The sequence below is a fragment of the Sus scrofa genome, chromosome 2 (genome assembly GCF_054392235.1).
Source record: "Sus scrofa isolate SSC_HxYL_T2T_F1_AM1 chromosome 2, Sscrofa_HxYL_maternal_Yorkshire_Landrace_v2.0, whole genome shotgun sequence".
NCBI lineage: Eukaryota > Metazoa > Chordata > Mammalia > Artiodactyla > Suidae > Sus > Sus scrofa.
The window spans coordinates 30,157,549-30,175,890 of record NC_139384.1 but is presented as its reverse complement, the minus strand read 5'-3'; the positions used below and the strand labels follow the sequence as shown (position 1 = coordinate 30,175,890).

At 47.2% G+C, this 18,342-nt stretch overlaps 1 long non-coding RNA gene across 3 annotated transcripts in view; it reads left to right on the top strand.

The window, feature by feature from the left end:
- Positions 1–11,242, top strand: part of LOC102168148 (uncharacterized) — a 91,253-nt gene extending 80,011 nt beyond the window's left edge. Inside the window, exons 5-9 of one of the 3 annotated variants that reach the window (XR_014837097.1) lie at positions 3,129–3,286; positions 3,908–4,181; positions 6,908–7,165; positions 9,934–10,161; positions 10,755–11,242. This is a non-coding gene — a long non-coding RNA (uncharacterized LOC102168148). Of the gene's footprint in view, positions 1–3,128; positions 3,287–3,907; positions 4,333–6,907; positions 7,166–9,933; positions 10,162–10,737 lie in introns of all 3 variants that reach the window. The other 2 variants (XR_014837099.1, XR_002341528.2) reach the window with 2 other exon arrangements.
- Positions 11,243–18,342: the final 7,100 nt, after the last annotated feature.

Here is an 18,342-nt window from a genome sequence, read left to right as displayed (position 1 = left end):
TCCTCCTCCTCCCTTTTGTGTTAGAATCAATTGAGAACTAGAGCAGGAAGTCAAGTGGAAATAAAACTATGATATATGCTTTATTTTTGGTAAGGCTGAATAATGACCTTTTAACCTATGGCATAGGAGGCTCCCATTACCTCTTCCCAGGGTCAGGCCAAGGGATCTGTGTTTGAACAGTTAGGGCTGCAGAACAGACCCTTACATTGACAGCCTGAATGAGGACCTGGCCTTGTCACCTCTTGAGAGCACTACTGCATAACAGCCAGCTGTCGTGAGGTCAGGTGTGCTTATCTGGCCCAGAAGCTCCAGGAATTAGGGGAAACTTGACTGTACCTGCAGACAGGCAACCAAGGACAGAAACTTTTGAGGAAGCAAAGCTTCTGCTAGCCCACATGACACCTTTGTAAGACTTTTTAAAAGCTGCCCCAGAGTTCCCGTCGTGGCACAGTGGTTAACGAATCCGCCTTGGAACCATGAGGTTGCAGGTTCCATCCCTGCCCTTGCTCAGTGGGTTAATGATCCGGTGTTGCCTTGAGCTGTGGTGTAGGTTGCAGACGCGGCTCGGATCCTGCGTTGCTGTGGCTCTGGCGTAGGCCGGTGGCTATAGCTCCGATTCAACCCCTAGCCTGGGAATCTCCATATGCCGCGAGAGCGGCCCAAGAAATAGCAACAACAAAAACAACAACAACAAAAGACAAAAAGACAAAAGACAAAAAAAAAAAAAGCTGCCCCTTCCTCTAAGCAGATACAACCACATCAGGGTGCACAGTTGGCAAGTGGAAACAAGTGATGTTTCAGCCCAACTGGCCTGTGCAAACACAGCAATGGCCTGCATGATGGCTCTCATTTTATAGGCTGAGGATGGGACTCTGAGGTGGGGCCCTTGAGAGCTCTCTCGGCACCCTTGAAGTTATTGTTGTTAAGTTTGATGGCTGGGCTTTCCAATATGGCCCCCACCAGCCACATGGAGCTACGTAAATTTACATTACAATTCGATAAAGCTAGAAATGTCATCTCTCACTCATGCTAGCTTCATGTTAAGGACTCAATAGCCATACATGGCTAAGCGGCTACCATATTGGATGGTGGAAATAGAAACATTTCCATCCCAGGAAGTCCTCTGGGCTAGCATTATTTTATGGGACCACTTTTAGTTGTATTAACCACTTCTAAGTCTTAACCAGCTTATCTTTGTCACCTCCCTCTTGCCACTGCCCATCGTGGACCCCATTCTCTAGCCCTTGAGACCCTCCATTTCATTCCCAATGTTCCAATCCCTATACTTTTTGTTCCTGTGGTTCCCTCTCCCTCCTATGTGCTTCCTCTGCCCATCATTGCCTAGCCAATAAAATGCTGCTCACCCTTCAAGGCCCAGATGCTATGCAGACTCCCCACATCCCCTAGGTGGATGCCGTTTACTCTTGGGAGCTCCCAGAGCTGCACATTTGTCTCAGCGCTTTTAGCGCCGATTCTGATCAGGTGTCTGCCTGTCTTGTCTCCCTGTTTGCTCTGTGCCCTGGAAGGCTGGCCCCTGCCTTATTCACCTCTGTCCCCAGGGCCTGTATAGAAAGACCCTCAAAGCTGCATCTCTGGGAGGAAACATACCATTAAAGCTCTGGGTGAGACAACTGTGTGATAATATTTTTAGATGTAAAGCTTTGAGCTTAGCAGGCTGTGCTTCGCACACTCTGAGCCTCAGAGCACTGCCAGGTGGGGGCTGTTTTGTCCAACTCCCAGGTGAGGGAAGAGAGGCTCAGAGACGAGCAGTCACCCAAGATGACTCAGCTAGAAATGGCATCCCGGGCACTGGGGTCCCTCTTGTTTGGGAGAGCGGTCTTGGACGGATGTGGTCTGGCAGACCTGCATTTGCTAACTTTAGGCAGGAGCTAGGATGAGATGCTTCAGTTAAGCTGAGAGTTCAGGGCAGCTGGATGCAGACACCTGCCCCCAGGGAGCAGACAGGTGCCCGGGAGGCTTTCACAGGCTTCATTCCTCTGGCCAGGGCTGGCCAGGCACCCTCACCTGTCCTCTTCTTTTCCTCCCTGATGGCTGTGTGTTGCTTCCTGCTAACTCGGACGCAGCAGAAAAGCCAGTTTGACTCTTGGCTGGGAGGGGACACATGTCCCCGACTTTCCCTTCTGTCTCAGCTCCAGGTCAGCTGTTCTTATCTTCCTCTCTGTCCCCAGAGCCACTGTTTCCACAGCAGGTTTAGGTGAGCTGGGCAGTTTTATGATGACATCAAAAAATATTTCCTTCCTGCAAGAGGCTTGAGTGTCATAACTAACCCTGGGCATCTTATTACTGAAGCTCTTCCTGCCAAGGGAGAGATATTTTGTACTGAAAACTTGTTAAAAAGAGTGGACAAATGGGGAAGGAAGCCCAGGTTGTCTGGCACAACCTGTCATTCCACCCGGACGCCTGCACAGGTTTCTGGGGGGTGGCACTGAGGGCCGAGGCAGTCACTGTCCAAGAGCAAGCCTCCTATCACAGTCACCTTGGTTTTCCCTTTTTCAGCCCCGTCCTCCTTCCTCTTCGAATTCTCATTTGGTTTTTTTTGCTTTTTTTTTTTTTTTTTTTGACTGCACCTGTGGCATGTGAAAGTTCCCCGGCCAGGGATCGAAACTGTGCCATCGCAGCAATCCGGGCCCCTGCAGTGACAACACCAGATCCTTAACCCACTGCACCACAAGCACACTCCCACTGTGTTCTCATTTTCTCATGTCCCCCTTCTCTTCTGCACACACCTTAAATATCCCAGTGAGTCCCCAGGCATTGTGTGGCCCCATGGGGGTGGGGCACTCAGCCCAGAAAATACTTTGATGTGGTCTCTGAGCTCCGGCGGACCACTTCTGCCCGCTGCCAACCCACGGCAAACTAAGCTTTGAGGTCCAGATTCAGAACAAAGGGGCTGGACTGTGAGCCAAGGTACACACAGGAGGAGGGAAACACCCTCGTGTCAGGAGCCAGGTCCCTTGCCTCCTGGGAGATCACCTTTCCCCCGGCCCTGCCCGCCTAGCTTCTAGCCTCCTGCACTTGTTATTCAGAACTTGGCAATGTGATTCTGAGCCCTGGTGCTCCTGTCTGTCTTTCTGCCTGTATAAGACATTGACTGACCTAATCTCTAGGTGAGGACCAGCCTGACAATCTCCTGTCTATTCCTGGTGATGCTTCAGCTTTGGTTTGGCGTCTCCTACCTGGGACTCTCCCTCAGCTCTCTCTACGCCCTTCATATAGCCCGATCCTCTTCTAAAACTAAACACTAGGATGTAGACCCTCGTGTCAGGTGAGCTTCATGGGAACACCAGTCCCTGTCACTCATGGGTTGTGTAACTGTGGATACACGATGTACTGTGTACATTATTTTACGATCCCATGCTTCCAGCCTCTTATTATAATACCTTCTCATGGAGGTGTTGGAAAGATTCAAAGCAATGAGATATGTCAAAAGCTTCTATCAATGCCTGGAACATAGGAAAGACTCAATAAATACCATTAACTAAGCTTTGAGGTCCAGATTCAGTACAAAGGGGTTGGACTGAACATGGGAAAGGCTCGATAAATACCATTATCAGGAAGTTCCTATTGTGGCACAGCAGAACAAACCCAACTAGCACCCATGAGGATGCAGGTTCGATCTCTGGCCTTGCTCAATGGGTCAGGGATCCAGCATTGCCATGAGCTCTGACGTAGGTTGCAGACACTGCTCGGATCCCGAGTTGCTATGGTTGTGGCTGTGGTGTAGGCAGGCAGCTGTACCTCCGATTTGACCCCTAGCCTTGGAACTTCTATATATCATGGGTGTGGCCCTAAAAAGCAAAAACCAAACCAAACCATTGTCATTACCTTTATAGGTGTTTTCATTAGTTTCTAAATAAGAAACAATTTTTTCCCTTTTTCCTGGAAGCTGAAAGTTTCTTCAAGGTGGTTTTCGTGGAAAACCAGCCACTGAAGCATCCTGAATTTCCCCAAGATCAGTGATGGAGCCTCCTACCATGGACCTCTTGGGGACCCACAGTACTTCCGCCAGCTCAGGATTCAGGATGCTTTCTATTCACGAGCTGTCTCCAGGCCTGTGTGCTGATTAGCTATGGACACGCCTGCATTAACAGTGATTTCATTTTCAGATCTACAAACAGCACCAGCCTTCCCACTTCACAAGTCCAAAAAAGGGTTAGAAGGTCAGAGCTCTGGTGTACTTCTAAAGAATGTCTCCCAAAAGGGGTCCAGAGGACACAGCTCTCCCTCTCAAGGCCGCTGAACGCCCAGCCCGCACAGCCTATGAACGTCTAGGGCCAACAGAATCTGGAGGTGCCTCAAATGCACAGCAAGGTTGGTTGTATGAGCGGATGAGACTGAGTTTGGAGAAGGGGAAAGGCAGGAATCAGAAGCACCATGAGACCAAACAGATGGAAGCTCATTTCTTGAGAACTTACCAGTTAAGAAAAAGGAGTGTGAGCAAAACTCCAGTGCAATTTAGGCAGATGACGATGACCAAGGAGCCCAACCTGATGGAACAGACAGAATGGTGTATGAGGATAGGATAGCATCAGAGATCAGAATGCAGAGCAGTGAGAGAAGCCAAAAGTAAGATCCATAGGCAGGAACTCTACTGTAGAGCCCAAAGCTGCCCGTTCCTATTCCCGGTCTCCTGCTGGACTAGGGAAACCTAGAAACCAGCCCTGGGCAAGGGCTCAGGCAGGTGGGACAACTTTGTAGCCTGAGGCTTGGGTTCGGAACTAGGGCTCTAGTCTCTCTTCCTAGGTTCTGGAAGGGCCCAGGGAGGTGGGTTAGCAGCCCAGGAAGGGAGAAGGCATAAAAGCACAGCAGAGTGCTATGGCTTGAACTTAGTGCTCTGCTTACCTCTTGGTACCCACCGTGGTTTGCCTCTTTGGCACCCATCTCCCCTTCTGGGGAATAGCCCTTGATATTCCTTTGAGAAGTCATCTCTTCCCTACTCTCAGCGCCTATGCTCTGTGTAGAGTTCCCACATCCAGCAACCAGAGTAGACCATGTGACCACCACTAGCCAATCAAAGCACTGTGCCTCCCTGGCCACTGGGATTGGTTCAGAGGAAAGTAGTCACCGGAGGTTGCTGATGTTGCTGCAGTCATTTGCCTCCAAGCAGAGCCAAGACTGAAGGATAAACGGGAGCAGAGCAAAGAGGAGACAGTTTCTAAAGATGCTGTTGGAGCCCTTGAACTCAGCTGTGCCTGGAGCTAGCCCCTGTTCCTGGGTTTTCAGTTGCATATATCAGTAAATTCCCTTAGCATAAATCAGCTTGGTTTGGATTTTCTATCATTTTCAACCAAAGCGTCCTAACAGAAAGCTGCAGCAGCTGAAGACCACCTATTCCCAGACCCCATCAGTTCATTGACAGACAGCAGGTTCCTGGCATGGTATGAGGCCATGCTCTCATTGGCTCAAGGCCCAGGTAAGGCTCACCTGACATTACTGTAGGTACCCTGGCAGGGTTGTGTTAGCAGAGCAATGACTAAATATAGAAAATCAGGTTCTTTTTGATGCCTTATATCCTGCTTTCTTATCTCCATCCATCTGCCCTTAAAAGAGTTCAACAGGGAGTTCCTGTTGTGGTGCAGCGGAGATGAATCCGACTAGGAGCCATGAGGTTGCGGGTTCGATCCCTGGCCTTGTTCAGTGGGAGCTGTGGTGAAGGTCGCAGACATGGCTTGGATCTGGCATTGCTGTGGCTGTGGTGTAGGCCGGCGGCTACAGCTCTGATTAGACCCCTAGCCTGAGAACCTCCATATGCCACAGGTGTGGCCCTAAAAAAAAAATAGACAAAAAACAAACAAACAAAATGAGTTTGACAGATTGCCACCACTTTGGACATAATGTTTATACTTTACCTTCAAAAAATATCTTCATAGCCATCTATCTGTCTGTCTATCTATCTATCCATCCATCCATCCATCCATCCATCCATCCTCTCTTGCCATGGAAGTACCAAGGCAGAGAAAAGTGTAGATGATTCTACTAGAAGGCAAGTCCCTGGAACAAGCAGAATGAGAAACCCACAGCCTTTGAACTTTTTAATGACAAATAACAAAATACCCATTGCGGGAGTTCCCGTCGTGGCGCAGTGGTTAACGAATCCGACTAGGAACCATGAGGTTGCGGGTTCGGTCCCTGCCCTTGCTCAGTGGGTTAAGGATTGCGTTGCCGTGAGCTGTGGTGTAGGTTGCAGACACGGCTCGGATCCTGTGTTGCTGTGGCTCTGGCGTAGGCCGGTGGCTACAGCTCCGATTCAACCCCTGGCCTGGGAACCTCCATATGCCGTGGGAGCGGCCCAAGAAATAGCAACAACAACAACAAAAAAGACAAAAGACAAAAAAAAAAAAAAAAAAAATACCCATTGCTATTAAATCTCTGTTACTGTTCCCAATTTCTTCCTTCTTCCCAAAGTGTGAAGGCTCAGTTGCCATATGTATTAGTTAAATTAGGATAATCACTGAGCCAAGAGACCCCAAATGTCTAATAAACCTGCATAATTGAGATTGACTTCATGTTGTCATAATGGCACGGGCTTGGTGCACAGCTCCCAGAGCAGGCTTCCTCTGTGCAGTCATTCAGGATCCAGGCTGATGGAGGCTCTGCCATCTTCAACCTGCGAAGTCCTCTGGATTCCAGCCAGCTAGATGATGAAAGAGCACTGTGTGGGAGAGGGCATTTGATGGTCCAGGCTTGAAAGGGATGTAAAACTTTTCATCCCATTGACCAGAGTTCAGTCCTGTGGGCATAGCTACATGCAAAGGGAACTGGGAAATGTAACCTATCTCTGTGCCTAGGAAGGAGAGGCAAACAGGTAGCCATCAGTCCCCTACTGCATTTGATGTTTCTTTTCTGAATTCTGGATGGCACTTTAATCTTGCAATTTGTTTTTTAGTTTCTTCCTGTGGATCTTTGCAATTCCCAAGGACTGTAAGACCTACCACAGTGGTTCCTGCTGTGGTACAATGAGATCAGAGGCATCTTGCAGTGCCAGGATGCAGGTTTGACCCCCAGCCCTGTACTGTGGGTTAAAGGATCCAGTGTTGCCACAGCTGCAGCATAGGTTGCAACTGCAGCTCAGATCTGATCCCTGGCCCAGGAACTCCATGTTCTACGGGCTGAAAAAGAAGAAAAAAGACCTGCTCTAGAGAAGGTAATTATTTCTCCCTTGTTCATTCAGCTGGATACTCAATACATATTCATTGAATGGATAAGTGAATTCGATAAGCCTATTCAATGGGAATATATCGTGTATGAAATCCAGCAGTTCCAGTTGTTAACAACTGCAGAAAATGAGATAAAACTTATTAGCCATGCCATTTTCTTACAATTTTTACATAAATGGTCATCTTCTCTTCCTGTCTTGGTTTTACCAATATATCGCTATCATAGAAAGGAAAAATTAAAGACGTAGAAACAGAGACAGATGCTCTTTCCCATTTAACTCAACTATTATCAAATACTTGGGCAAACCTTTGTGTGCTTAAGAAAACTGTACTCTCTTTACCACTCAGTGCCTCCAGTGTGCAGAGGCCCCAAGTTCTTGGCTTATTCTTGGCTTTTCCCCTATGTGGCTACTGGAACTTGGATGCGGAAGTTCCTTAGCAGGACTTTTCAATAGCATGGCTTCCTCCTGCAACGTTGAGCCTTACCGCTCATTTTAAAAAACATTTGACTACAGGTTTTCAAAGTGCTTCCACAACCAGGGTTTTCTTTGATCCTTTCAATAACTCCGTGAAGGTGGTATGAGGTCATCACCATCCTTAGCCCCCAGAAAGGTGAGTGGGTTTATTGCCTAAGGGGGCCGTACAGCTAGAACCAGCACCCAGTTTCTCTGTCTTGCCACTAAACCATCTCCTGAAGGAGTGCTCTTTTATTCGTCTCAGATAAATCCCCTCTCTTCACCCTTTACTCCTGCTTTCTCTTCCAGATAAGAAATAGGAAAAAAAGACAAAAGCTTTTGTCAAGATATACTTTTTTTTTTTTTTTTGTCATTTCTTGGGCCGCCCTCAGGGCACATGGAGGTTCCCAGGCCAGGGGTCCCATCAGAGCTGTAGCCATCCGCCTACACCAGAGCCACAGCAATTCCGGATCCGAGCTGTCTGCGAGCTACACCACAGCTCACGGCAATGCCGGATCCTTAACCCACTGAGCAAGGCCAGGAATCGAACCTGCAACTTCATGGTTCCTAGTTGGATTCGTTAACCACTGCGCCACAACGGGAACTCCAAGATACACCTCTTTTTCTCCAGTCAAGAGAGTCTGCATCCAAGCCCCAAAGTGGTCCCCCAGCAGTAGATGAGGAATTGGTCCATGCCGCTTCCTCCCTCCCTCATGCATCAATAAGAAATTTGCATGAATTTTCCTCATTGTAAACTGAGAGGCTTTCTACTATTCCAGGGTGTCTCTTGCAGGGAGCAAACCCTTTTCCCTCTAAATGTTTTAGAAATGTATTCTGAATAGAACAGGCTGTTGGTTTGTTTCATTTTTTAAAGTATACAGTGGTTTCCTCACTTCCATAAATATGGTCAAAGTCACTTGTTGGCACTGTATCACTAGGGGCTTAAAGATAGAAACTGGGTTGATTTCCACATAATGATCCAAATAAAAAAGCCTGAGAAATGAGCCCTGAGCCACTAAGCCCACTGCAGTGTATATAACTGGTTTATGTTTAGCAGCAGCCACGGCAAGTTTCCCTGATTTGCGAGCATAAAAATAAAGCATTTTCCTGTGGATTATTTCTAACCTGTGAATTTTTTCCATAGCCAGATTTGCCTTGACCCCAGGGGGAAACCTTTAGGGAGCAATGCTTCTCACCAGCAATTTCCATGATGCTATCAGTCTCATTGTAGGACCAACAATTAATTATAACAATAAGAAAGACATTATTCAGCCAGACCTCTCTTCCTGTTCTTAAATTCATAAAAATCCCTGCCCCCTGGACAGTTGTTGGTATAAGTGTGAGTGTGTGTGTGTGTGTGCGTGCACACCCGCGGCACATGGAGGTTCCCAGGCTAGGGGTCGAATCGGAACTGTTGCCACCTGCCTACGCCAGAGCCACAGCAACACCAGATCTGAGCCACGTCTGCAACCTATACCACAGTTCATGGCAACGCCGGATCCTTAACCCACTGAGTGAGGCCTGGGATCGAACCTGCAACCTCATGGTTCCTAGTTGGATTCGTTTCCGCTGCGCCACGACACGGGAACTCTCTTTTACTCGCTTCTTCTAAAATAACTCTACTACAGAGTTTTATGGTGCACTCCTTCACTGTTTATTCAGCACTTACCATGGGCCAAGTTCTATTCTGGGTCCTAACAATACAGGGTGACTAAGATAAACACAGCTCCTTCTTTCATAGGGGTCCTAGTCAGGGGAGATAGGTCATAAACAAGGAGTTATAGATATTTATTAATTGATGTGTTTAGCAAATATTTTGTGAGCACCTACTATGTGCCAAAAATGTTTCTAAGCACTGCAGGCAATTCACACCAAGCAGGCAGACAGCTTTGCTTTCAGGGAGATTACATTCTAACTAAGGTAATTCTGGATTTATTTCTAGTTAGAAAGTAGCACGAAGAAAAAGTACAGGGGACCTTCCTTGACATCCCCAAGGAGGTGACATCATTTTAAGTGCCTCAAATAACATAGGGCTTTGTTTTGCCCACCAGGACTGAGTGAGCTTCCCTGGACAGGGCAGGAGGTTCCCTGGGCAACGCGGCCTCCGTTCCGTGGGCCATAGAGGGTGTCCTGGTGCAAGAGATGCTCCCGGCCACAGGCATGCAGTGGGCTGGGATTTGGAACCAAGTGTCCATTAGTAGTCAGCATCCATTTGTGCTTGAGAAGTCCTGACACAGAAAAAAGCGTGGCCATCCTTCCCTTGCAGCACAGACAGTAACTAATGGACCTTCCTTTCCCAGCCGGGAAAAGCAGAGCAGAAGAGACAAATCCAGGCTGTGCTGGAGGGGCCTCTGCCTCGCTGGTCGGGAGAAAGCAACTGCTCTATCTCTGGCCTGCCCCTCGGACTGCAGAGCTGCGGGTCATCGGCCTAAACCGCTTCAGTGCACACCACGCCTGGGTCTACGTGGAAATGGTGGCACGCACTTAAATGGAATGTCCAACCTTTGTCCTCAGCCCTGAAACCACAGGTAAGTATTTAGGTCTGTGTTGTATCGATCATGCCTCCCACCGGCACCAGGAGAAACGTTGTGAAGCAAGGCAACTTTCCAGTGACAAGGAAGTCATTCTCCTAATCCGCTCTCACTGGACAATCAGGTTGACAAAAACCATTAAGTTTTCTAAGATTAGCAATTCACTGTCAGAAGGAGCCATGTATAGAGTTTTCCACTCCATTACACCCAGGACAATAACCAGAGGCCAAGTGACAGAAAAAGGCTGGGGCTTTTTAAAGTTTCCTGTGTCCTTGGGCGGAGGGAAATAAATTAACAAGTGCCTCCCTTCTGAAGGACATGGGATATATACTATCTCATTAATCAATGCAACAGCCTCTGAAGGGGGCTCTGTTTATTGCACTTGACAGAAGAATAAGCGGGGCTCAGCAGTGTCGGGGGAGCACCGTCTAAGCTCACCTGGCTCATTCATGTGCGATGGGGCCGAGAATCAGAGTCACTGGGCCAGAGGGGTCTCTAAAGGCTAAGGGTCCTACTTTCTGTTGGGCAGAACTGCACTTTTATCATCCTGAAACCCGTTTCCCTCTGAACCAGATCCTGTGGTTCTGTAGCAGGTGGAAGCAGGCTGGTAAAGGGGAAGGACCACAGACCGTGGCGGATCCATGTCCACTCGTCAGCTCTGCCTCTCCCTGTGTGACTTGGGGGAAGTTCCTCCACCTCCAAGCCTCCTTCTTTGCCTCTTATTCACCAAGAGACAATAACCGAAAATGCTCATCCCGTGAGGACCCCGGGAATGAAATGAGATCACACATGTGAAGCATGTAGCATCTTGCTGGACATAGGCCAGGTGCTGAAAACAGGGGTGAGTGGCTAATAGAAAGTGGCTTTTTACCTCCTGTTTCTACTATAAACTTATATAAACATATTACCAAAGCCTTAGGAAATAGAAAAAGCCACCCATATTCATAACTATTATCATTATTATATATTCCCTCCAGGATTTTTCCAATGCATGGGTTTTTGTTTTTTTTTTCTCACAGATACAGTTAGTTTGTCTTTGTAATCTCAGCGTCTGTGAATAAAGTTTTATTAACACACAGTTGGGCCAGGTTTTTTTTATACCTTATCTATGGCTGCTTTAGTGCTCAGCAGAGTTGAATAGTTGTGAGAACCATTTGGCTCTGAAAGCCTACAACAGCAACTTTTTGGTTTTTGATAGAAAAAGTTTGCTGATGCCCAATTTGGAATGTATGCTCTTGAGTGGAATTTCTATGTTATAGGATATGCACTTGTGGCACCGTTAGCAGATAATGCCAGTGTCTAAGGTGGTTGTGCCCTCTTTACATTCCCAGCAGTGGATGAAAGTTCCTATTGCTCCACATTCTTTCTTTCTTTCTTTATTTGCTTTCTAGGGCTGCACCTGAGGCATATGGAGGTTCCCGGGCTAGGGGTCCAATCGGAGCTGCAGCTGCCAGCCTACGCCACAGCAACTCCAGATCCAAGCCACATCTGTGACCTACACCACAGCTCACAGCAACGCCCGATCCTTAACCCACTGAGCAAGGCCAGGGATCAAACCCTCAACCTCATGGTTCCCAGTTGGATTCATTTCCACTGTGCCACACGGGAACTCTTTCCTCCACATTTTTACCAACACTTGGTTTTGTCTGAATTAAATGTTAACCAATTTATTGGATATGCAGTGATTTCCCCTTATGGTTTTAATTGGCATTTTCCTGATTATTAACATACATTAAGCACATTTTCAAGTATTTATTGGCTATTTGGATTTCTACTTTAGAAGATACCTGTTCAAATCTTTTCCCCCTTCTTCTACTGTGTTATCTGTCCTTTTCTCTACCTATTCTGAATACAATTCCTTTGTCATTGATAGGTGTGGAAGTATCTTCTTCATGCCAAGGCTTATCTTTTCACCTTATGATTGTGCCTTTTTTTTTTTTTCTTTTGTCTTTTTTAGGGCAGCACCCGAGGCATATGGAGTTTCCCAGGCCAGAGGTTGAATCGGAGCCATAGCGGGATCCGAGCTGCATCTGCGACCTACACCACAGCTCACGGCAATGCCGGAGCCTTAACCCACTGAGCGAGGCCAGGGATCAAACCCGCAACCTCATGGTTCCTAGTTGGATTCGTTAACCACTGCACCACAATGGGAACTCCAGGATGGTGTCTTTTAATGAACAAAATTTCATTGTGTCCTGTTTTCTTGTTTGTTTCACTTAGCATTATACTAATTCATTAAGTCATCATATCAATTCATTTATTCATGTTGCTACTGTCTTTGTTTTAATAATTTTACAACACTCCATGATTTGCTTATCCATCCTTCCATTACCTGCTATTTCAGTTGTTTTCAATTCCCTTCTAGTAGCACCTAACTGTTGGAATGAAATTGTATGGGCACTACCCCAGACTTAACTGAAGGAGGATCTTTAGGGAGAAGGACCAGGATCTGCTTTGTAGATTCCTCTTGACTATTTTCATGCACACTGAAGTTTGTGAATCAGGACTATGCTATGGAGAAACACACATATGAGCACAGGATTGTGTACAAAGAATGTTCACAGCAGCATTGTCTGTAATCGCCCCAGACTGAAAACAACCCAAATGTCCAGGAACCGTAAAATGTCCAAAAGCAGTAAAATAAGTAAGTGGAATAATATTCGAGAATGCAAATGAATAGGGGTTCCCGTCGTGGCTCAGTGGTTAACAAACCTGACTAGGATCCATGAGGATGTGAGTTCGATCCCTGGCCTCCCTCAGTGGGTTAAGGATCTGACTTTGCCATGAGCTGTGGTATAGGTTGCAGATGTGGCCCAGGTCTGGTGTTCCTGTGTTTGTGGTGTAGGCTGGCAGCTGTAACTCCGATAGGACCCCTAGCTTGGGAACCTCCTCCATATGCCACAGGTGTGGCCCTAAAAAGAAAAAAAAAAAAAAAGAATGCAAATGAACAAACTAGAGTCTTATGCCATATGGATAAGTATTAAAAAGATAATGCTGATCACACACATACAAAAAATCCAGACACAAAAAAATATGACCTCTATGATTCTCTATAACAATATAAAATTCAAAAATAGACAAAACCTGAATGATATGGTTTTGGGGTGACGGCTTAAGTGACAAAACGTGAGGCAAGGAACTTATATTCCTTAAAGTCAGGATTACTGTCTTTGAGGGGAAAGGGGTGTTTATGAAATAGCACATGGGAGTTTGGGGGGCTGGCCATGTCCTATTTCTTGACAGCAGGGGAGGGGAGAGACGGTTACAGATGTATCTGCTTTATGATAATTTGTTAACATGTACATTTAAGTTTTATTCACCTTTCCGTATGTGTGATCTATTTCACAATTAAAAAATTTTAAAGAAAAGTAACTGCCAGGAATGATTCTCTGAGCTCATGGAACCTGCCAGATCCACTTCACACCTTGCCTTCCCGCTTGGCCAAGTCCCTGTAGCCCACCCAACTGCAAGTTGCAAATTTATAGGCCAACTGAGCCCAGATGGTTTCCTGTGATAGCTGCTAGGGGCATAATAATGAATACACGTCTCCCAGCACGTTCCTGAATGCATTTTGGCAGGATTTTTACTGCAGGCAGTAAAACCTTGTTACAAAGTCCCTCACTGTCTCAGGGGCTTGGCCACATTGTGGTTGAGCCACACTGCCTCTTGTTACAGGCAGCCCGTCATCCTTGTCCCACACAGCATCCTCGAGAGCTGGCTTTCTCTCTGTTGTCCTAGGAGGCCGTTTGATTGATTGTTACTAATAATCATTGCGTTTCAGGACAGAACCCGATTTCTGTCCTCACAGCTGGAACTTCCTCTTTGCACTAATTGGAAAAACATCCTCCGGGAAATGGGGCATTTTTATTGAGTCAGTCTTTGGCGATGGCCCTGTCAACGGGCAAGATGAAGTTTACAGCAGGGAGTTGAAGGCTCTGAAACCCTCCCAAGGCAGGGGTCCCAGGCCTGAGTCCAGAAGCCAGGCCATGCTGGTCAATATACAGATCCCCATTTGAAACCATGAAGGGTCACATTAGGCAAGGGCTAGCTCCGGAGGCTGGGGTCAATCCAGTAGTCCAAGAACCATCCTGGTGAACGGTCGCCTCAATTCTTTCCCTTTTTTTTCTTATTAGCAGTAGCCCTAGGAGTTCCCATCATGGCGCAGTGGTTAATGAATCTGACTAGGAACCATGAGGTTGCAGGTTCGATCCCTGGCCTTGCTCAGTGGGTTAGGGATCCGGCGTTGCCGTGAGCTGTGGCGTATGTTACAGACGCGGCTTGGATCCCACGTTGCTGTGGCTCTGGTGTAGGCTGGCAGCTACAGCTCCAATTAGACCCCTAGCCTGTGAACCTCCATACACCGAGGGAGTGGCCCTAGAAAAGGCAAAAAGACAAAAAAAAAACCAAAAACCAAAAACAACAACAAAACAGTAGCCCTAAAAATTAGCTGCAGAGTTAAGACATTTCCCAGACTAGTTGAAGTTAGAGATGGTCTTGAGTCCAAATTCTGACTCATGAGAAGGCCAGCAGAAGCTGCACATGGAACTTCCAGGAAGGGTCCTCAAAGCGAGTATCTATCCTTCTCACCCCTTCCTGTCCTTGCTTTTGGCTGGAATGTGGTTGGCACGTTAGCAGCCGTCCTGAGCAATGGGGTGACTTTGGAAATGGAGTCCATGCCAGTGGCTAGCAAAGCAGCGAATCTGCCCTGGATTGACTTTCTGCACTTTTTGCAAAAGAAAAGTCAACTTCTATCTTAAGTCACTGCTTTGGGGGATTTTCTGTCACTTGTAGTTGAACCCAATCCTAACTGTTACAACAGCATTTTTATCACGGTAAAGAAGTGAAAGCAACCACAGTAGCCCATAAAAAGGGACTAGTTCAATGCACTCATTTGTTTACTCGTTCATCACATTTTTAATGAGTATTTACTGCATGCCTGGCTCTCGTATAGGCACTGGGGATATAGTGGTAAAAAGAGAGAGAGAGAGAGGTTGTCTCTGCCCTCAAGAACTTTGTGAGAAGAGGAAGCAAGAGGCATAAATACATGGACAGCTAAAATATAGCTTAATTAGTGGAACCATGGAGGCTGAGTAGTTTGAAAAGATATTTTAACGAGATGGGGAAAATGTTCATGACATACGGCTAAAAATAGTAGGTTATTAAAGATCAGGCATAGTAGATCCAGTCTGTAAAACAGCACATGTATTTGCATGGCGAAAAAACAAAACTGATAGAGACTTTACACCTTGACCAGCCCTGGCATTTAGCAGGTGCACAATAAATGGTTAACAGGTGAAAGACGCTATTTCAGGATGGAGGGACTATTTCTTTTCTCTATATTTTTACATACTTTCCAAGTGGTCCCCTCGGCACACGTACTGCTTTTGTATTAAGGACAAATTTACCCGCGTTGGGAAACAATGTGAATTAGAAAGTTGCGGATCCAGACAAACTGTACAGGGTGGTGATTTTAGTTAGAATGCAAACTAAGCTGCGCTCAACTGTCTCAAAAAGAAACTCAAGCCTCAAGTCTGAGTTTGGCCTCTCTCTGGGGGCGAGGACTGGTGAGGGGTCTGGTTCTCTGCCCCAGGCCCTGTCTGCAAGCAGGCAGGGAAGCTTGCCCAGGGCTTTGTTCTACATTTTTAGTGGGGCAGGGCTCCCGGCAGCCAAGTTATTAAGCACTGGCCCTATCACTTCTCTTCCCATGGCTCCTCTGCTGGGCCTCCTGCCCCACCATTAAAGCAGCTGTTGTTGTTTTGGAGAGGCTAATTAACTCCACACTGCATGAAGCCAGACGCTAATTGGCCCCCTCACTTAATCAACTTTAATGTCTCTCTTCTGGTGGACCCGGCTGCTGCTTTTTGTTCTCCCATCACCAACACGCGCAGATTCAGGGGACGGGCGGTGATGGTCTCCGGTGGGCTCCCGCAGCCCTCACCCTGTCAACTCCCCCGCCGAGGGGCGGGCTGCCGGCCTCATGGTGACCCTCACTTTGCTTGGTGGACAGACTCTTAAGTTCGTGCTCGCTGGAGCATCTGGGGACCTGAGCTTATTGCTTGTCTTCCAAACACGGCACGATGATATGAGTCATCCGATGGTTGGTTTCTCAAGAGAATCGGCCTCATCTCTGCCTGTTGCTGACACATATTTAAGGCTCTAAAACCTAACTCACTCCCACAACTACTGCAGCTACATTTTACCGAGTGTGTTTTCTGCAGCGGATGCTGTGTCAAGTCCTTTCCAAAGCCACATGACCACCCTATGGCTCCAGGTAAGTAAGCATTACCTATTTTTAACCGAAGGAAGAAGAAGTGCCACGCTTTTCCCTGTTTGCCAGATGAGAAACCTGGGGTTGTAATCACATCTACATCTGTGGTTGGAATGACACACCTACTCATTTCAATCATGGTCCCTATATGATGAGGATCAAGAATTGTTATCTCGGAGTTCCTGTCGTGGCGCAGTGGTTAACGAATCCAACTAGGAACCATGAGGTTGCGGGTTCGGTCCCTGCCCTTGCTCAGTGGGTTAACGATCCGGCGTTGCCGTGAGCTGTGGTGTAGGTTGCAGACGCGGCTCGGATCCCGCGTAGCTGTGGCTCTGGCGTAGGCCAGTGGGTGTGGCTCCGATTCGACCCCTAGCCTGGGAACCTCCATATGCTGCGGGAGCGGCCCAAAGAAATAGCAAAAAGACCAAAAAAAAAGAAAAAAAAAAAGAAAGAATTGTTATCGTCCTCATTTCTGAAGAGAACTGGAGGCTTTCAAAAAGAAAAAAAAAAAGACGTTTCCTAAGGTCACAAAGTGAGGGAGATGCGCTGATACCCCTGCACACCTGCTCACATCCTAATTCCAGAACCTGTTGCCTTATGTTACGTTACATAAGAATTTGTTTCCTTGGAGTTCCCGTCGTGGTGCAGTGGTTAACGAATCTGACTAGGAACCATGAAGTTGCAGGTTCGATCCCTGGCCTTGCTCAGTGGGTTAGGGATTCGGTGTTGCTGTGAGCTGTGGTATAGGTTGACGCGGCTTGGATCCCGCGTTGCTGTGGCTCTGGCGTAGGCTGGTGGTTACAGCTCCAATTTGACCCCTAGCCTGGGAACCTCCATATGCTGCAGGAGCGGCTCTGGAAAAGACAAAAAGACACACATACAAAAAAAAAGAATTTGTTTCCTTATGTGGCAAAATGACTTTGCTGATGTGATTAAGTTAGGATATGGAGAGATGATCCTGGATTATCCAAGTGGTCCTAATACAATTGCCAGGGTCCTTATAAGAGGGGTGAAGGAGGCTCAGAATTAGAGAAAGATGAAAGAATGACAGCAGAGATCAGACAGGAGAAAAGATAGAGGAAGGGGTCAAAAGCCAAGGGATGTGAGCAGCCTCCAAAAGCTGGAAAAGTAAGGAAATGAATCCTCCCCTGAAGCCTCCAGAAGGAACACAGCCCCATCAACACATTTTTTTTGGGGGGGGTCACCCCCCAGCATATGGAGCTCTCGGGCCAGGGATCAGATCTTAGCGCCCATCTCAACCTAAGCCACAGCTGTGGCAATGCCAGATCCTTAACCTGCTGTGCTGGGCTGGGGATTGAACCCATGTCCCAGTGCTCCCAAGACACTGCCAATCCCATTACACCACAGCAGGAGCTCTGCCACCAACACCTCGATTTTAGACTTCTGACCTCCGTAACTGTGAGAGAGTAAATTGCTGTTGTTTTAAGCCACTAAATTTGTAGTAATTTGTTGCAGCAGCAATAGGAAACCAGTACACACTATCCATGGAAGAGTTAAAGGGCTTGAGTTTAGGTCTCATATCAGGAAGTCTTTTTTTGGACTGAATTGAAAAAATTTCCCCATACCCAGTCAATACACAGTGACTTTAAATTCTAGGCTCTTCTGAGAGAAGGCTGACTGTGCACGGGGGGCCGTTGGATGGCATCTCCTTGCAGCCCAGCCTGCCCTCTTCCTAGTCTATTTCACACTTCTTACCCTTCTTTGACTTCCTCAAGCATCTAAAACCCAACTGCACAGCAGAGCTCACCTGGAGGAAACCAGGGTCCTATCTGTACCAGAAGATCGGCTCTCAACAGGGCAGAATGGGTCACAGGGCTTGTGAGAGTTTGGAGCTGGGGAGACAGTAACTCTTCCATTTGCATGCTCTCAATCCCACTTCCTTCCCGTGT